General features: G+C 46.4%; 1 non-coding gene across 1 annotated transcript; it reads right to left on the bottom strand.

Moving 5' to 3' along the window:
- Positions 1-9,252: 9,252 nt before the first annotated feature.
- On the bottom strand, positions 9,253-9,325 carry trnat-cgu (transfer RNA threonine (anticodon CGU)). Its single transcript has one exon. It is a non-coding gene; the product is annotated as a tRNA-Thr (tRNA).
- Positions 9,326-18,063: the final 8,738 nt, after the last annotated feature.

Raw genomic sequence — 18,063 nt, 5'->3', positions numbered from 1 at the left:
CGAGAAATTGCGCCAGCATTGGGTCCCTTTGCTTAGCTGGTCAAAGCATCTGTCTAGTAAACAGGCGATGTTGGGTTCGATTCCCAGCGCGGCCTATTTTTATAGAATCTCCAGGGGTGAGTTTCTTCTCATGTGAAAAGGCTACAATTCTTTTAAAAGTAACTGTGCCTGCACCAGTTCCCATTCTGGATGAAGGCTCCAGTGGCTGCAAGGTCTGCGTTGAATTTCACCGCTTCTGTATTTCTGGCGGTGCTGATTTTGGAATCTTCACCAAAAATCCATATTTCCTGAGGAGAGCCATGCGATACTGCGTTGAATTTCACCACCACCTTCTCAAGGCCAATGAGGGATGGGCAATAAGTGCTGGCCTTGTCAGCGATGCTCACATTCCAGGAGGGAATAAAAATAATAGCATTGCCACGCACGATACCGCTTAATAAAGGGATTGTTGATGAAGAGTATGACTCACTAGATGCTGCTTGACCCAATCAATGCTTCCTATATCATATATTTTTATTTTGAACTTTGCAGCGAGCATTTCTTTGGTAAAACCCGAAAATAAACATAATTGTGGCAGTGGTGGGATTTGAATCTACTCCCCTGAAAAGACTGAAAATTAAATCCAGCGTCTTAGAACGCTCAGCCAGGCATGCACGTCATTGCTATCTCACTTCTGATGCTGGGGACTGACAACTGAAAGCTGACTTTCCTGTTGCTTTTGCTTTGGGTACAGGGATTTGCATTGAGAAAGAAGGAAAGAAAAGATCTCTGTGTGCTGTGTTTGCGGGGCGCGGTGGTTGAGAGGTTAAGGATGTGGACCGTTAATCGACTCCGCTCTACACGCAGGATTTCGAATTCTAGCGTTGTTGCATTTCAGACCAGATTTTTTTTCATTACTTCAACACATCCAAGGCTCCTGCATCTGAGTGCCATCTTTGCCCAATCCGTAGTGGGGAGTTTTGTTTTGCTGCCTCGCTCTATTTTCTCAAATCAGCAAGGACCTCATTCCCGCCCAAACTGTTTGTTGCACGGAGGTGTAGAAATTGTAAGTTATGACCCACGTGAAGTATCAGTCACAGTGGGTAGTGATGTCCTGGTAAAATGAATATTTCTTCACAGATGCTGCCTGAGCTGCTGAATTTTTTTTCGCTTTTTCTGTTTTTAATTTTGTGCTTTCACTGTAACAGTTTACCTGACAACACAAAACTTGCCTCAAGGGCGGAGCTCCAAGCAAAACGTTTCGGTGGTCTTCTCACACACAAAGTCCACTTAACTTTCCTACACACACTGTGAAGTCAGCCGGTTCCGCAAATATTTGCCTGAGCCACGGCATTCAAAACACCCTTTGCACCTGGTATCAGGGAGTCTAAAAGTTTCTCAGAGGGGATTGCGAGAGCAAAGGTCAGCTCAGAGGATGTGAGGGAATTGAAGGGTTCCTGAGGTAGCATCAAGGGGGTATGAGGGCTTTGAGTGGATACCAGAGAGAGTAGTGGACTCTGTGGCGGTATCAGGGAGGTTAGAGACTCTCAGGATGTATCAGAGCACGTAAGGGACGCTTCGGATGTTTCAAAGAGTGCAAGAGACACTGAGGATCTATAAGCGAGGGTGAGCAATGCTATGGAGATATCAGAGTGGGTAATGAACACTCAGGTTGTATCAGAAAGATTGAGGGACACTTGGGAGGTAGCAGAGAGATTATGTTACGCGGAAGCGGTGTCAGAGAGGCTGGTGGAACAAGAGTTGTTTTTTTTATAATTATCACATTTCTAAATGTCAACATAGTTACTAAAAACAAATGTTGAACCCAAATGGAACAGATAGTCTACCGTACCCCACGTGGGGCAATGAGAAGGTAGAATCGTGCCGGACTGGACATTTTCAGACCTCAGAAATACATTTATAACTGACACAGATCACCCACCAATATATTAATAACTAGCTGAAGTGCCCGGCGGTGCCGAGGCTTTTTCGAGGGAATGTTGTTGTTGGAAGAGAGAGAGAGAGCGACTGGGGGGAAGAGAGAGAGTGACTGGGGGGAAGAGAGAGAGCGACTGCGGGAAGAGAGAGAGCGACTGGGGGGAAGAGGGAGAGCGACTGGGGGGAAGAGAGAGAGCGACTGGGGGGAAGAGGGGGAAAAGAGCGGGGGGAAGGGGAGGGGGGAAGGGGAGGGGGGAAGGGGAAGGGGGAAGGGGAGGGGGAGGGGGGAGGGAAGCGGGGAAGGGGGGAAGGGGAGGGGGGAGGGAAGGGGGGGAAGGGGGGGAAGGGGAGGGGGGAAGGGGGGGAAGGGGAAGGGTAAGGGGGAAGGGGAGGGGGAAGGGGGGGAAGGGGAGGGGGAAGGGGGGAAGGGGAAGGGTAAGGGGGAAGGGGAGGGGGAATGGGAGGGGGAAGGGGAGGGGGAAGGATGGAAGGGGAGAGGGAGGGGAGGGAGGGAGAGGGAGGGGAGAGGGAGGGGGGAGAGGGAGGGGAGGGGAAGGGGAGGATAAGGGGGAGAATCCCCGAGCCCCCTGATCCCCGAGGCTCGCCCCCCCCGAACTCCCGAGCCCCCTGATCCCCGAGGCTCGCCCCCCCCGAACACCCGAGCCCCCTGATCCCTGCCCCCCCGAGGCTCACCCTGGCACCCCCCACCAACCCCACCACCGATCTCCGGATACCCGATTTTCCGAACACCGGCCCCCCGCCCTCCGGAGCCCCGCCCTCCCGAGCTGGCTTCAAGACCGCCGATTGCGGCTGTGAGAGACGGCCGGCGGACCCGGTTGCCGGGGTAACCCTTACCGCTCACCAAGCCCCGGCCGAGATCCGCACTCCCGAGAGCCCCGCCGACCCCCCGCCCGAGCCGATCGGGGAACAGAGAGACGCCACGTCTCAGCTGCTCCTGCTGTGAGCGCACCCTGACCCTCGTGGCTGACGCCGTTGCCCCGGGTAATGTGACACCGGGGGGCGCGGGGGGGGGCTGGTGAGGAGCTTAGCAGAAACCGTGGGACAATTACCTAGCTCGGGCCTGGCTGGGCAAGAAAGGCCCAGGCTTTCAGGCCTAACAAAAACGGGGAAAGGTAGGAAAAAGAATCTTCAGGTTAGAGAAAATACTTACAAATGAGTCTAGTTTTTTTTAAAACAATTTAATAAAAACAATTTTATTTTGCTGGAAATGTATATTTGAAAAGAAAGAAGCAGAAAGCAGGAAAAAGAATGGAAGCAAGATGGCGGCTACTCACCTCAGTTCAGAACGATAAGGCCCGCCCACACACGCACCGATTGGTCGACCGTCAGGTCACCAAACCTCGAGGTCACTCTGTCGCTAATGAGCGGATAATGAGATGCTAATGAGCGGAATGTTGAAGGTTTTTCGGATACCGCGGGCGCGATTTTTGCCCGGCTGAAACGTAAATACGCTTAAGACCGTTTTGGAAGAGGTAAGCTTTCTTTTGACGTAACGCATGCGTAGGTACGCTCTATAACTTTCGAGCGCATACCAGACAGACGCACACGTGAGGACAGACAGAAGGACAGACAGACAGAAGGACAGACAGACAGAAGGACAGACAGATCGACCGCTTTATATATATATAGATAATACAGACACATCTAAGTATATCAGCAAACTACAGAGACGCAAAATCACTTACATTCAGCACAACAGCAACTCACAAATACATCTTTATCTAACATGGACACATCCGATTATATTTACAAGGACCACAGGTAATTGATTGCTAAGAAAGACATTAATTGATGTCTTTAAAGGCTTGATATCAATATCGTGGTTTGCAGTGACATTCTTCCAGAACCGCTGGAGATTGTTGTGGACTGATTTCGGTCCTGTCCGATAACTTCTTGCGTGGATTACTGCAAATTTGAGCATAATGGATTGATTCCACGGGCCCTGTTCTGTTTACTCCCAACACAATACATACTTACAACCAATAAAACAAATCTGCCGTGGATGGAAGTCGGCTTCGGTTTCTGGAAGCAATAATCAAAAGGGCCGAAAAATGACCTCTCGCAAAATCGTGCTATATAAACAAAGGATTAAACGTCAGAAGTGGGATGCGAGCCCACACCTCCAGGAGCAACCCCGATCTAAACACCTGAGACCGACTGGTCATCCTGACTTACTGTTCCAATCCTACTCACGTCCCCTCCCTCACCTCTTTTTCTGGAACATTGATGACTGTATCGGTGCTGTTTCCTGCTCTCGCCCTGAACTAGAAAATTTCCTTCACTTTGTTTCCAATTTCCACCCGTCCATCACCTTCACATGGTCCATCTCTGACTCTTCCCTTCCCTTCCTCGACTTCTAAGTCAACATCTCTGTGGATAGGTTATTGACAAACATTCACTTTAAGCCCACTTCCTCCCACAGCTACCTGGACTACACTCCCTCACACCCTGCTTCCTGTAAGGACTCTCTTCCATTCTCCCAGTTTCTCCATCTGCGCCACATCTACTCTGACGATTCCCCCTTCCATACTAGTTCCTCTGACATGTCTTCATTTTTCCTCAACTGAGGATTCCCCTCTACTGTGGTTGACATGGCCCTTAGCCATGCCCGTTCTATCTCCCGAACTTCTGCCCTCACCTCTGCCCCTCCCTCCTGCAACCACCATAGGGTTCCCCTACGCTTTCACCCCAACAGCCTCCACATTCAACGGATCATCCTCCACCATTTCTGCCACCTCCAGCGTGATCCCACCACCAAACAAATCTTCCCCTCACCTCCCCTTTCACCATTCTGAAGGGACCGCTCCCTCCGCGATACCCTGGTCCACTCCCCTATCACCCCAATCACCTCTTCCCCTTCACCCGTCACCTTCCCGTGCAAGCGCAGGAGATGGAACGCATGCCCTTATACCACCTGCTTCCCACTGTCAGGGGCCCCAAACATCACTTCCAGGTGAAACAGCGATTTACTTGTACTTCTTGCAATTTACTATAGTGTACTCGATGCTCACGATGGGGTCTTCTGTACACTGGGGAGACCAAACGCAGATTGGGTGGCCTTTTGCAGAACACCTCCATTCAGTCCATAAGCGTGACCCGGAGCTTCGGTCGCCTGTCACTGTCATTCTCCACTGCACTCCCGCTCAGACCTCACCGTCCTAGGCCTCTTACATTGTTCCACTGAAATTCAAAGTAAGCTCGAAGAACAGCACTTCGTCTTTTGATTAGGCACTTTATAGACTTCTGGACTCAACATAGAGTTCAACACTTTCAGACCATAACATCGGCACCTAGCAAGTATATTTTTTTCCACACTTCTTTTTTGTTTATTTGTGTTTTATTTTCTTCGCTCCCACATGGCAGCTGCCTTTCCTTCTGTCAGCGCAATTTACACTTCATCTAGAGCCATCTTTTGTTTCTTAAGCTGCCCCATTACCAGCTCCTTTTGCCTTGAATATCGGTTAATGTCTCTTACCCTCTACTGCCTCCTATCCTATCACAGACCATCCTTGTTGTTCTTTCATTCCCTCCCCCTTTCCCAGCACCTACACTTGCTTTAAAATCTGTTCTTTCTCCTGCTTTTTTCCAGTTCTGACGAAACGTTAACTCTGATTCTCTCTTCACAGATGCTGGCTGAACTGCTGAGTATTTCCAGCATTTTCTGTTTTTTTCCTGTAACATTATCCAGTGATTTCCTCACTGAGGCAAGTAAAACGTTTCATTTCATTCGGTCCTCGCCAACTGTTGCTGGAAGGCTGATTGACCTGGATTCAATCTCCACGGATTTTATGTCGCTGTGCTCGGTGTATGAGGAGGCTTCGCCAGGCCATATTGTATCTTGCTTCCCAAGGATGGACAGCAATGCGCTGCCTTCGCTGCAGTAGGGTCCCCCAGGTGTGGGTATTAGCACCATCACTTTTCCTGTTATATATAAATGACCTGGACTTGGGTATCGGGAGCAAATTTCAAAGTTTGCTGATGGGTTGGCAACATTTTAAATATTCAGCAGGACAGCATTCGGCATTCGGGATCCTTGATATTATAAACAGGGAAATAGAGAACAAAAGCAAGGAATCTATGCTCAAACTTCATAAAACATCATTTAGGCATAAGGTTGAGTAGTGTGGCAAATTCTGGGCACCACAGTGAGGAAGGATGTAAAGGCCTCAGAGAGTCTGCAGTAGAGATTTACCAGAATGGCACAAGGGATGAAAGACTTCTGTTATGTTTAGAGATGAGGAAACATTAATACGCAGCGATATTTAAGATCTGTAATGCGCTGCCTGAAAGGGTAGTGGAAGCAGATTCAATCGTAACTTTGAAAATGTAATATGATAACTACTTGAAAAAAATACTGGGCTATGGTGAAATTGCAGGGGAGTGGGATTAATTGTTTCGCTCTTTCAAAGAGCCGGCACAGGCACGATGGGCCGAATGCCCACTTCTGTGCTGTAATATTCTACCATTCTATAATATCGACCTCCACAACGTCACCTATAGGCGAGAGATGCAAAGTTGTGCACAACTCTGCTTCAGTGGTATCGTGTTCACCAGAGATGGGCTGTAATGCGCTGACTGAGGCCACATTCGCGGCTTCTTGCCAGCAGCGGGTGATTGAAGAGAGCTGCTTTTCGCGGCCTCACTCATTCGGGGTTCTGGAAAACGGCAACAAAACGATGGATTTGATGGCATGTCTGAAATGCAGCTTCGGACAGTTGTTATTAACCGAGGCAGCCCTGCAGGATCTTATAATGATCTCTCAAATATCAACTGAAACCAGTCAGGATGTAAGTATCATTTTGCTTTTCCAAAATAAACGGTGTGACTTTCATTGTGGAAACCTGGAAAGAGTCTGGTCTGGCTCACTGCGGAAATATGCATGTCACAGCTAACCAGCTCTCCTGCAACCTGTACAGCCTCCCATTGGCCTTTCGGAGACTTGTCTGCTAAGATGAAATCTGATTTCCGTGAAGCCAATCTCAGGCTTTTATATATTTTTGATGTGCCTGCTTCCGATCGCAGGGTTAATGGTGGGAATGTCAGCTCTGCCCAGCTGGCAATGTTTGTAGCACATTTCCTTTCAGTCAAAACACACGTTGAAATCTGAAACTGTGAGCCAATAATGTAAAGATTACCCGATCGTTCGTAGAACCATTAATTTTTGAGCTCACGGCCGACCGTGTTAACTGATTGTCCCACAGAGGCAAAACCCTTTCCATATTGAAACAATGATTCACCGAGCTACAGCATCAGGTTACAGCAACCAATAAGGATCGAACATATATTACGAATTACGTTCGGTCTGCTGCAGATAAGCGGAGCATTGGGGACTGTATTTTGTACATTCCGAATACCAACGCCCTTTCACGCCAGCCCAAAGTTCGATTCCCATTCTGAGCCCTCTTTCACAGTTCGATGACTTCCATCGTATGTCCAAGTTTGCTGACGGCACCAGGTTAGGCAGCACAGTAAGTAGTGTAGATGGAAGCAGAAATTTGCAAGGGAACATTTATACTTTAAGTGAATGGGCAAAACTGTGGCTGACGGGGTTCAATGTGGGGAACTGTGAGATCATCCACTTTCGAACTAAGAAAGGTGGATTAGAGTAATTTCAAAATGGCAAATAGTTAGGAACTGTGGAGGAGCAGAGAGATTTAATAGTCCACGTAGAGTAATTACTTCAAACTACCGGACACGTACAAAAAAATGCTAGGTTCATGGAATATTAGCCTTAATCTCAAGATGGCGGGAATACAAAGGGGCGGAGGTGCTGCTGGAGGACTACAGGAAAGATAGGGAAATGGTGCAGGGGGAGGAGTAGCCTTAGTGATTCAGGATGAAATCAATTCAATGTTAAGGAGGATATAACGAGAGGTAAACAGACAGTGGAGAATTTATGGTTAGAATTAAGAAATAGGAAACGATTTAAGACTGAGCGATTAAGACAGTGGGATTTGTGTATAGGCTCCCTGGTCGCTGGTCTGAAGTGCTAGATTGTATAAATGCAGCAATTAGACAAGCGCGTCATAAAGGCAGTGTTGTATTAATGGGGGATATTAACTTTCACAGAGATTGGGGTAAGCAGACTAGCACTTATCAGAAAGGTTTTTTAACTGTGTCCGGGATAGTTTTCTACAACGATATGTCCTTGAACCAAGAAGGGGGCATGCCATATTAGATTTAGTAATGAGTAACAAGCCAGATTTATTCATCAGATTTAGCGTACGTGAAACTGTATTTAATAGTGATCATAACATGTTCGAGTTCACCGCAATGTTTGAGAGGGAGAAATGCAAAGCAGCTACAAAGATTTTACGTTTTGGAAAGGCCGTCTTCAACAAGACAGAGCCTGTCCACAATAAACTGGGCAAATCTGTTCACAAGTAAAACGACAGAAGTGGGAGGTGTTCTGAAATAATTTAAGATGAAATTGAATCAGTTTAAACATCTGAGGGGCAAGAACTTTACTGGCCAAAAAATAGGCATGGGCGGCTAGAGGTAAGAGACCGCATTAAAATAAAAGGAGAAGAAAACACAAATGCAAAACATTGCAGCGATCCTGGTGAATGGGAAAGTTACAAAGAACAGCAAAGGGTCACAAAGCAGATAGTAAGAGCTACAAAGGGGGAGTATGAAGAGAAAGAGACTGGTGAAATGGGCAGACACATGGCAGATAAAGTTAACGTAGAGAAGTGCAAAGTGATATATTTTGGTCGGAAGAATGAGGAGAGGCAATGTCAACTAAATGGTAGAACTTTAATGGGGCCGATTATTTCGTTTAATCGGCTCCCTCTGCAGACCACTGGCCCCGAAACCACTCAGAATGCTCTCCCCTGCAATTAATTAACCAGCTCTAAATGGTACAATTTGAAAGAGGGTGCACGAACTGGAACACATGGGGTGTGCGCACACAAATCATTGAAGGTGGCAGGATAAGTTGAGAAAGCTGTGTAAACGGATTTGAGATCCTGTCTTTTATTAATAGCTGAATAGAGTATAAAAGCAAGGAAATTATGCTAAACATTTATAAAGCACTGGTGAGGCCTCACCTGGAGTATTGCGTTCAATTCTGGGCACCACACTTTACGAAAGAAGGCAAGGCCTTGGAGGGAGTGCAGAATCGATTTATTGGAATGGTACCAGGGATGCGGGACCTCATTTATGCAAAGAGACTGGAGAAGCAGGGATTTTTCTCTTTAGACCAAAGAATGTCAAGAGCAGAGCTGAAAGAAATGTTCAAAGTTATGAATGTATTTGATAGAGATAAAAAGGAGAAACATTAAAAATGTCAAATTAAATGCGATAAACGTCCCGAGGCGTAGATGGGGGTCGAACCCATGCTCTTCCGGTTTACGAGACCAACGCCTTACCACTTGGCCACAAAGCCGTATACCAGAGTTTAACTTGAGCTTCATTAGTACCGAACCCCGAATCATTTCAATGAGGTTGAAACAGAACAGGTACTTGTGCACAGAAATAAACTGAGATAGTGGAGCAGGCAAATAACAGCCTCAGTTACATGAATCCTTCAATAAAACCTTTCAGATAATTAGAGAATCATACATCACAGAAGGAGGCCATTTGCCCCGTCGTGCTCTTGAAAGAGCAATCCAATTATTCCCAGCTCTTTCCCCATACCCCTGCAAAATTTTCCAATTCAAGTATTTATCCAATTCCCTTTTGAAAGTTACTATTGAATCTGCTTCCAGCACCATTTCAGGCAGAGCATTACAGATTATAATAACTCGCAATGTAAAAAAATGTTTCCTCATCTGCCCTCTGGTGCTCTTTCCAATTACATTCAGTTTGAGTCCTCTGTTGTCCTCTGGGTGTTGCCAGGACTGGAGAATGTTGGCGTTGAGGAAAGATTGGACAGACTGGAGTTGTTTTCTTTGGAACAGGGGAGGCGGAGGGGAGACTTAATTGAGGTGTATAAAGTTATGAGGGGCCGAGCTAGAGTGGATAGGAAGCACCTATTTCAGTTAGCAGAGAGGTCAATAACAAGGAGCCATAGATTTAAAGTAATTGGTAGAATGATTAGAGGGGTGTTCAGGAGAACTTTTATCACCCAAAGGGTGGTGGAGGTCTGGAACGCACTACCTGAAATGGTGGTAGAGGCAGAAACCCTCATCATATTTGAAAAGTACTTGGATATGCACTTGATGTGCCGTAAACTGCAAGGCTACGGACCAATAGCTGGAAAGTGGGATTAGGCTGGATAGGTCTTTCGTCCAGAGCCGATGGCCCTCCTTCTGTGCCGCAAATTTCTAGGGTCCTATGATTCTAACAGGTAGTGAGTTCTCCTAGGTGTCCTGGGCATATCTGTGTCCGAGAGCCAACATCACCAGTGGGATCTTGCTGTGTAGAAATTGGGAGCCGTGTTTTCATACATTACAAGCAGTGACCACGCTTCAAAAGGTACTTCATTTTCTGTAAAGCAATTTTTTAAAAAACATTCGCCATTCATGCGATGTGGGGGTCGCTGGCAATACTAGCATTTATTGACCATCCCCAATTGCCCTTGAGAAGGTGGTGATGAGTGCCTTTTTGAACCACTGCAGTCCGTGAGGTGAAGATACCCAGAGTGCTGTTAGGGAAGGAGTTCCCGGATTTTGACCCAGCGACAATGAAGGAACGACAATATATTTCCAAGTCAGGATGGTGCATGCCTTGGAGGGGAACTTGCAGGTGTTGGTGTTCCCATGCACTAATTGCTCTTGTCCTTCTAGGAATTACAGGCATCGGTTTTGGGAGGTGCTGTGGAAGAAGCTTTGGCACTTGTGTAGCGCGATTGTTACTTTCTACGTATCAACTCAAGCCTGAATGTTGTCCAGTTCTTGCTGCATGCAGGCCAGGATTGCTTCATTATCTGATGGGATGAGAATGGAACTGAACACTGTGCAATCATCGCTGAACATCCCCACTTCTGACCTTATGATAGAGGGAAGGTCTTTGATGAAGCAGGTGAAGATTAACTCCTGCAGTGATGTCCCGGTGCTGATATGATTGGCCTCCAACAACCACAAGCATCTTTCTTTATGTTAGGCATGTGTCCAGCAGAGGAGTTTCCCCCTACCCCACGTCCCCCGAAAGATTCCATTGACTTCAATTTTACTCGGGCTCCTTGATGCAACATTCGGCCTAATGCTATTTTGATGCTAAGAGCAATCACTCTCACCTCGCCTTTGGCCATGTTAGGATCAAGGGTGTAATGAGGTCTGGATCCTAGTGGTCCTGTCGGGACTCAGACTGAGCATTCGTGAGCAATCCGGACGTCCCATGGTCGTGAAAGCTGCTATAGGAGAGCGAGTTTTCTTTTTCACTATTTAAAAACTTCTAACAATTGCGTGATGTTTATTTGTAGTAACAGATGGTCATCGGGCTGAAACCTTAACTCCAACTTTCTCTCCCCACAGACCCTGCCAGGTTGTCCCAGCAAGGCCCATTCATAAATGTTGATATTAAATAAATTGTTCCTCCTATCGTCATTAATGACTTAGAAAACACAATATAGAGCCATATATCCAAGTTTGCCGATGATACAAAGGTTGGTGCTACGGTAAGTCGTGTAGCCAGCAGCATATAATTACAAAGATATATTGATAGCTTAAGTGAATGGGCGAAACCGTGCCTGATGGATTTCAATGCAGGTAATTATGTCGTCATTCATTTTAGACCAAAAATGTAGATCGGAGTATTGATTACATGGTGCACAGATCGGAACAGTGGAGTTCCGAAGTTATTTCGGGTTCATGCACACAGACCACTAAAAGATAGCAGTAAGGTACAGAAATAATCAAGAAATCGCACAGCATATAAGGCTTTATAACGAGAGGCTAGAATATAAAGGAGAGGAAGTTATTCTACAGCTAACAGATACCTGGTTCTATGTACAGTTCTGGGCACCGACCGTTAGAAAGTATAGATTGACAATGGAGGGGTTGCAGTGCACATTCACCAAAACGTTACCAGCGCTCCAAGGGTTAAAATATGAGGAGCGATTACATAAACTGGGCTTCTACTTCCTGGAATTTAGAAGGTTGTAGCATTTGATTGAGGTTTTTAAGATTTTGAAACGAATTGATAAGGTAGATAGAGAGAAATCATGCTTCGCCGTTGGTGGCGGAGTCTAGGACAAGGGGGCATAATTGTAAAATCAGAGGCAGGCCATTCGGGGAAGAAGTTAGGAAGCATTTCTGCACGTGAATGTTGGCAGCAGTGTGGAACTCTCTCCCACAAAATAGCAGTATATGCCAGCTCAACTAATAATGTTAACCTGAGATCGGTACGTCTTTGCTAGACATGCGTTGAAATGATGTGTTGCCAAAGCAGATGGATGGAGTTAAGACACAGCTCAGACAGGAATTCAATGAATGGCGAAAAGGCTCAAGGGGCTGAATGGCCTCCTCCTGTTCCTATGTTCAGAACACCAATTGTAAATGAAGAAACGCTGTCTTGAAGGGTGAATTATAAATATGGCACCATCCCTTGCAGAGATCAAATGACTTTTATTCCATTCCATACCAAAATTGGCTGGATGTTTTATTTTCAACCCCCGTTGCCTGAGCATCTACCAGAAGTGGGGTTCGAGCACACGCAAACACACTTCTATTAGAATTTAATCTAACGCCTTAAAAACTCGGCCATCCTGGTGATAGAATCCGTGCCGCGCAGTGCTTGAAAATTCGACAAATCCCTTGCAGACTCTAAGTTTAGTTTTCAGCGCCGAGCAAACTACACGTCAGCATAATCTAAAAATGTGAGAGGATAAAGACATTTTCTAAAGCTACGGACGGTGAAAAGCTGAACTGCAAAAGCACAGCAACTGGGCAAGTGATGCATTGAACTGATCGTGCGTAACTAAACAAGAACTCCCTCGGCTTTTAGCCCATAGACCATGTAACCCTCCCGTTCAACACCGAACACCTATGAAGGAATAATATTAAAATGCACGTGAAACACTCAGGATCAGCAAGCTGTAAACTGAACCAGCGCTTAAAGGGATAACACGTGAGGTGCAGAGTAAAATGATGTGGGGGGGCGATGGAGAGAGTGACGGAGAGAAGGTAATAGTTGGACGGATAAACAGTGACCCAATTAGAAAAGCTTACAGAAAGTGACTGAGGCTGAGTGAGACATACAGAGAGACTGACACCAGGAAATAAATACAGCAACAGAGAGAAATAGAGCGAATCATAGAGCGAGAAAAAGAGAAACATCACATTAAAGGTGAGAAAGTCGCTGCCGGCACGGGCGTGAATTGGAGACGTGACCTGCGGTTTACCGGCGAAAACACAAGGTCACTGAGGTAGAGGATTGTCGCATCATAGAACCATAGAATGGCGCACTTTCCCCACAGCCCTGCACATTGTTCGTCATCAAGTATTTATCCAATTCCCTCCTGACTATTGCATCAGCGATCCGATCTGCTTCCACCAACAGTTCAGACAATGAATTCCAGACCATAGCTACCCTCTGAGTAAAAAAAAAACTCATCGCCTCAGTAATAAAACAATCTAATCTCACCTCGCGTTCTTTTGCCAATTAAATTAATAATTTAAACCTGAGATCGATAGTTTTCTTTTAGACAAGGGTACGAATGGATTAGACGTTCAAAGCAGGTGGGTGAAGTTAAGATCCAGGTCAGCCATGATCTCACTGAATGGTGGAATATGCTCGAAGAGTTGAGTGGCCCACTCCTTTTCCTATTTTCTGTCAATCGGCGGAGCACCTGCTGTAAATGTAGCAACGCTGCCTGGAAATGTGAAATATAAATATTGAAATTTCCTTTCCAATGATTACAATACTTCGATGAGTTATCACAATCGATAACATCCAACATTGGGGGGCTCAGAATTCACACGTAATGACGTACATTCAATCTTCACTCAGATCCCTTAACCACTCGGCCATCCTGGTGATATAAACAGCGACGCGCAGTTGTACACAATTCAACAAATTCCTTTCACGTCAAAATACAAATCCATTGATAATGCCAGTGATTTGAAAGCTGCTGTGGGAAAAATAACATCACTTACATTCTTGTTTCCTGGTCCTCACCGTCTCCCTTTCACTGTGGGCGTCCAATCCCGCTACACCTCCATCCCCCACCAGGACGGCTGGATGACCCTCCGCTTCTTCCTTGAACGGAGGCCATCAGAGTCACCAGCCACTACCAACCTCCACCGCCTGGCTGAACTTGTATTGAACTTACATGAACTACTTCTCCTTTGAATCTACTCACTTCAACCAAAGAAGCCCAGCTGCTCCCAAAGCTAACTTGACGCCACGTCCTCCCACCTTGCTTCCTGTAAGGACTCTATTCCTTTTTCTAAGTTCCTCCCTCTCCATCGCATCTCTTCTGACGATGCCAACATACAGTTGGGCCAGTAATTCCGGTCCCAACGCGTGAGTACGGACGGGGTACTCACGTGTGGGCCCGTTGGAAGTGCCGGATATCAGCATGCACAGCGCATGAGCAGGAACCAGCATTTCCTCCAAGGGGTTCAGAGGTCCTGTGCGCACGCGTTGAACTTCCTTCTTTTTGACAGGTTTGCCCGTGTGCAAGGGCCTGAACTTTTTAGACATATAAAAAGGAGGCGTAAGGACTTGATTCTTTAAGGTAAGTGGTCTATTATTTAGAATTATAACATTTTTTCCACAGCTTTATTGTTCTTAAGGACTTTACAGTAAGGTAAGTTTATTTTTAGACCCGATTTCTTAAAAAATTATTTTTTTCAAAAATTTGATTAATTGTTTAAAATGGTTTTTTAAAGTTATTTATAGTTTATGTAATTATTGGGAAGCTTTTTTAAATTTTATTTAAAGTTAAACTAGTCTTTTGGGCGCACTACTTTTCATGAGTTTGACAGATCTTACTATAAACTCATGAATGAAGTTTCCCCTCCCCTGATTGGCTGCATAGTGCTCACCTGATCCCAGCCGGCACATCGCACTAACTACGCCGCTGGATCAGGCAAGCACAGCGCGCTGACATCTGAACCGGGCCAGTGACAGGAATTGCAAGCAGGTCCAGGCTTCAGATGTCGGCGTGCCGGGTGAGTGCACATCGGGGGCTTGCACGCGCGGCAAGCCCCCGAACCTAATTTCTGGGCCAACCACCTGGATCTGTGTAAGGGCAGTCTGTGTCAGGGTAGCATCTGTCTAGTTCTGCATATTATATCTGGATCTGAGTAAGCGCTGTCTGTGTCAGGGTCGGAGCTGTCAGGGTCGGTACGTTATATCTGGATCTGTGTAAGGGCAGTCTGTGTCAGGGTAGGAATTGTTTGGCTCTGTATGTTATATCTGAGTCAGTGTAGGTTCTTTCTAGGTTTGTGTAGGAGCAACCAGGGTTTATGAAGAAGCTAACGAAAGGCAATCAACCTGCAACATTAACTGTTTCTCTCTCCACAGATGCTGCCAGACCTGCTCAGTATATCCAGCATTTACTGTTTTTATTTCAGATTTCCAGCATCAGCAGCATTTTGCTTTGGTTTCTATGAAGCAGATGTCTGGGTCTGTGTAGGAATATCTGGGTCTGTGCAGGATCTGTCTGGATTTGTGTATGAGTGCCTGGGTCTTTGTAGGAGCTGTCTGTGTCTGTGTAGGAAGGTTTGGGTCAGGGCAGGAGCTGTCTGGGTCTGTGTAGGAATGTCTGTGTAGGAGCGGCCTGGGTCTGCGTAGGAGCTGTCTAGTTTTGAATAGGAATGTCTGGGTCTGTGTATGTGCTGTCTGGTTCTGCGTAGGAATGCCTGGGTCCGTGTAGGCACATTCTGTGCCTTTCTTGGAACTGTCCATGCCCGTGTAGGAAGTTCCCATGTCAGTGTAGTGGCTCATGCATAGGTGCTGGCTGAATCATTGTAGGAATTGTCTGGGTCTATGTAGGAGCGAATGGGTCGGAGCAGGAGCTCTTGGGTCAGCACATGTGTTCCATGGATCAGGGTTGGAGCTATCTGGTTTTCTGTAGGATAGTCTGTGCCTGTGACGGTGCTCCCTGTGTCAGGGTAGTAGCGCCCTGTGTCTGTGTAGGACAGTCTGTGCCTGTGATGGTGCTCCCTGGTTCGGGGTAGGAGCTCCCTGGATCTGTATAGGACAGTCGGTGCCTGTGGTGACGCTCCCTGTGTCAGTATAGGAGCTCCCTGGGTCTGTGTAGTTAAGTCTGTGTCTGTGATGGTGGTACCTGTGTCAGGGCAGGAGCTGACTGGGTCTGTGTATGAAAGTCTGTGCTTGTGATGGTGCTCCCTGTGTCAGGTTAGGAGCTACCTAGGTCTGTGTAGGAAAGCCTGTGCTTGTGGTGGTGCTCCCTGTGTTAGGGTAGGAGCTGACTGGCTCCGTCTATAAAGTCTGTGCCTGTGATGGTGCTCCCACTGTCAGGGTAGGTACCTTGTAGGTCTAAATATGCTTACGGGTCTGAACCGAAGTTTTCTGGGACTAAATAGGAACTGCTTTGAACTTTATAGACAAAAACATCTGTCTGATGGGGCTGAGATTTCGTCAAAAGGTCACAGCGTCTCCGTCCTCACCTGAGCTTTGTAAAGCAGTTTTATTTACGTTTTAATTTACAGATGGGTGAAATGATAATCAGGGGCGGTTGGAGCCTCAGCGCCCCCGGGTGAGACAGGGATGAATCTGCTGGGCCTGGTCCTGAATGTGCAAATGTGGCAGAAATCACGATGGGCATGGGAGGAGATGGGTGGGGCTATGAACTGAGATTAAACCCCCTGCCCAAACAAAACTTGCCTCAGTCACAGAAACGAATGGTCACTTCCTGGGCGGTTGTTGCATCACTCACTGCCTCCATATCTTCTCACTGCCTTTGCTGAGATATTGTGCAAATCTGAGGCCTCGCACCAAACTAATGCAGAAACGCTGCTGCTGCTCTCGGGATGGGTACCTGCTGCCTCTATACATTACCGTCCTAACAATTCATTAACTGTCTGAGTGGAGCAGTGCGGCGCTTCAGAAGACTGGCAGACAAGGCAATGTCAGAGCTGTCCCGGGCTCAAGTGCTCTGCTTATCAAGAACAGCCAACACATGGCTTACTTATGCAAACGCTCTAAGTGCTGCTTTTTATATCAATGGCTCGTTGGTCTAGGGGTATGATTCTCGCTTCGGGTTAATTAGCATAGAATATGTGAGAGATCCCGGATTCGCCCTCATTTTGCTCTCGACTTTTGACCTTGAATTCCCTTTGAAACATTTGGAAAGATAAAAGAGCAGTTTCCAAATCAATCCACGTGAATCTCAAGCGCTTTGGTAAGAGGGTCAGTGCAAATATGCCGGATCAAAGGTAATCTCTACGGCCTACTATTTGTATAAACGAGTTTTTTCTGGAAGTTGAATGCGATATTCAACCAGTTCTGGATTTTCATCGCATTAAAGTAGATAAATGAACAAAAGATTTGCATTTATTGTGCGCCTTTTACCACAAACGGACGTCCCAAAGCACTTTACAGCCAATGAAGTACTGTTGTACATCACTGTTGTAATGTCGGAAACATGGTTACCAATTTGCGCACAGCAAGCTGCCACAAACAGCAATCAGATAATGACCAGATCATCTGTTATTTTTTGTTATGTTGATTGAGGAATAAAAATTGGCCAGAATGATTGATGTCCCAGTTTTATTCAGTATACAGGCAGTCATTAAGATAAATAATGATTGGGACTGGGAAGGACACAGTTTTCACACCTACCCGCAATGATCACAAGATCCTTACCTCTCAGGAAGGCCATTCAGCCCATTCTAATACAGCCCTCCAGGGCATCCATAGTCTTCACCTCATTGTTTAATCCAGTTTATTCCTATAAATCATTCCGAGGGTTTAACCACCACCGCTCTGCCTGGAGTCCATTCTAAGTGTTGATCATTCTCCTGATATCAGCCCTAAAGAGCTCACTTTTACTTTTGAGGCTGTTTCTTCTTGTAATCTGGTATTCCACATGAGTTACTTTCTTGTAGCTCTCTCCATTGCCGCAGCTGCCTCCATACTAGGCTGAAAATTTCGATTTTAACCCCGAGCGGGTAGGGGTAAAATCCCTCCACGTGTGTATGTTTGTTCAACAGTATCCAGGTGTGTCTGGTACTGTTGCTCCCTCCTCTGGCCGCTGTGTAGTATTGCACC

Source organism: Somniosus microcephalus, unplaced genomic scaffold (assembly GCF_052327205.1).
Source record: "Somniosus microcephalus isolate GS21.2 unplaced genomic scaffold, FLI_Smic_1.0 unresolved_chr1, whole genome shotgun sequence".
Lineage (NCBI taxonomy): Eukaryota > Metazoa > Chordata > Chondrichthyes > Squaliformes > Somniosidae > Somniosus > Somniosus microcephalus.
Note: the sequence above shows the minus strand (reverse complement) of the source record. Positions and strands in the feature narration are given on the sequence as shown.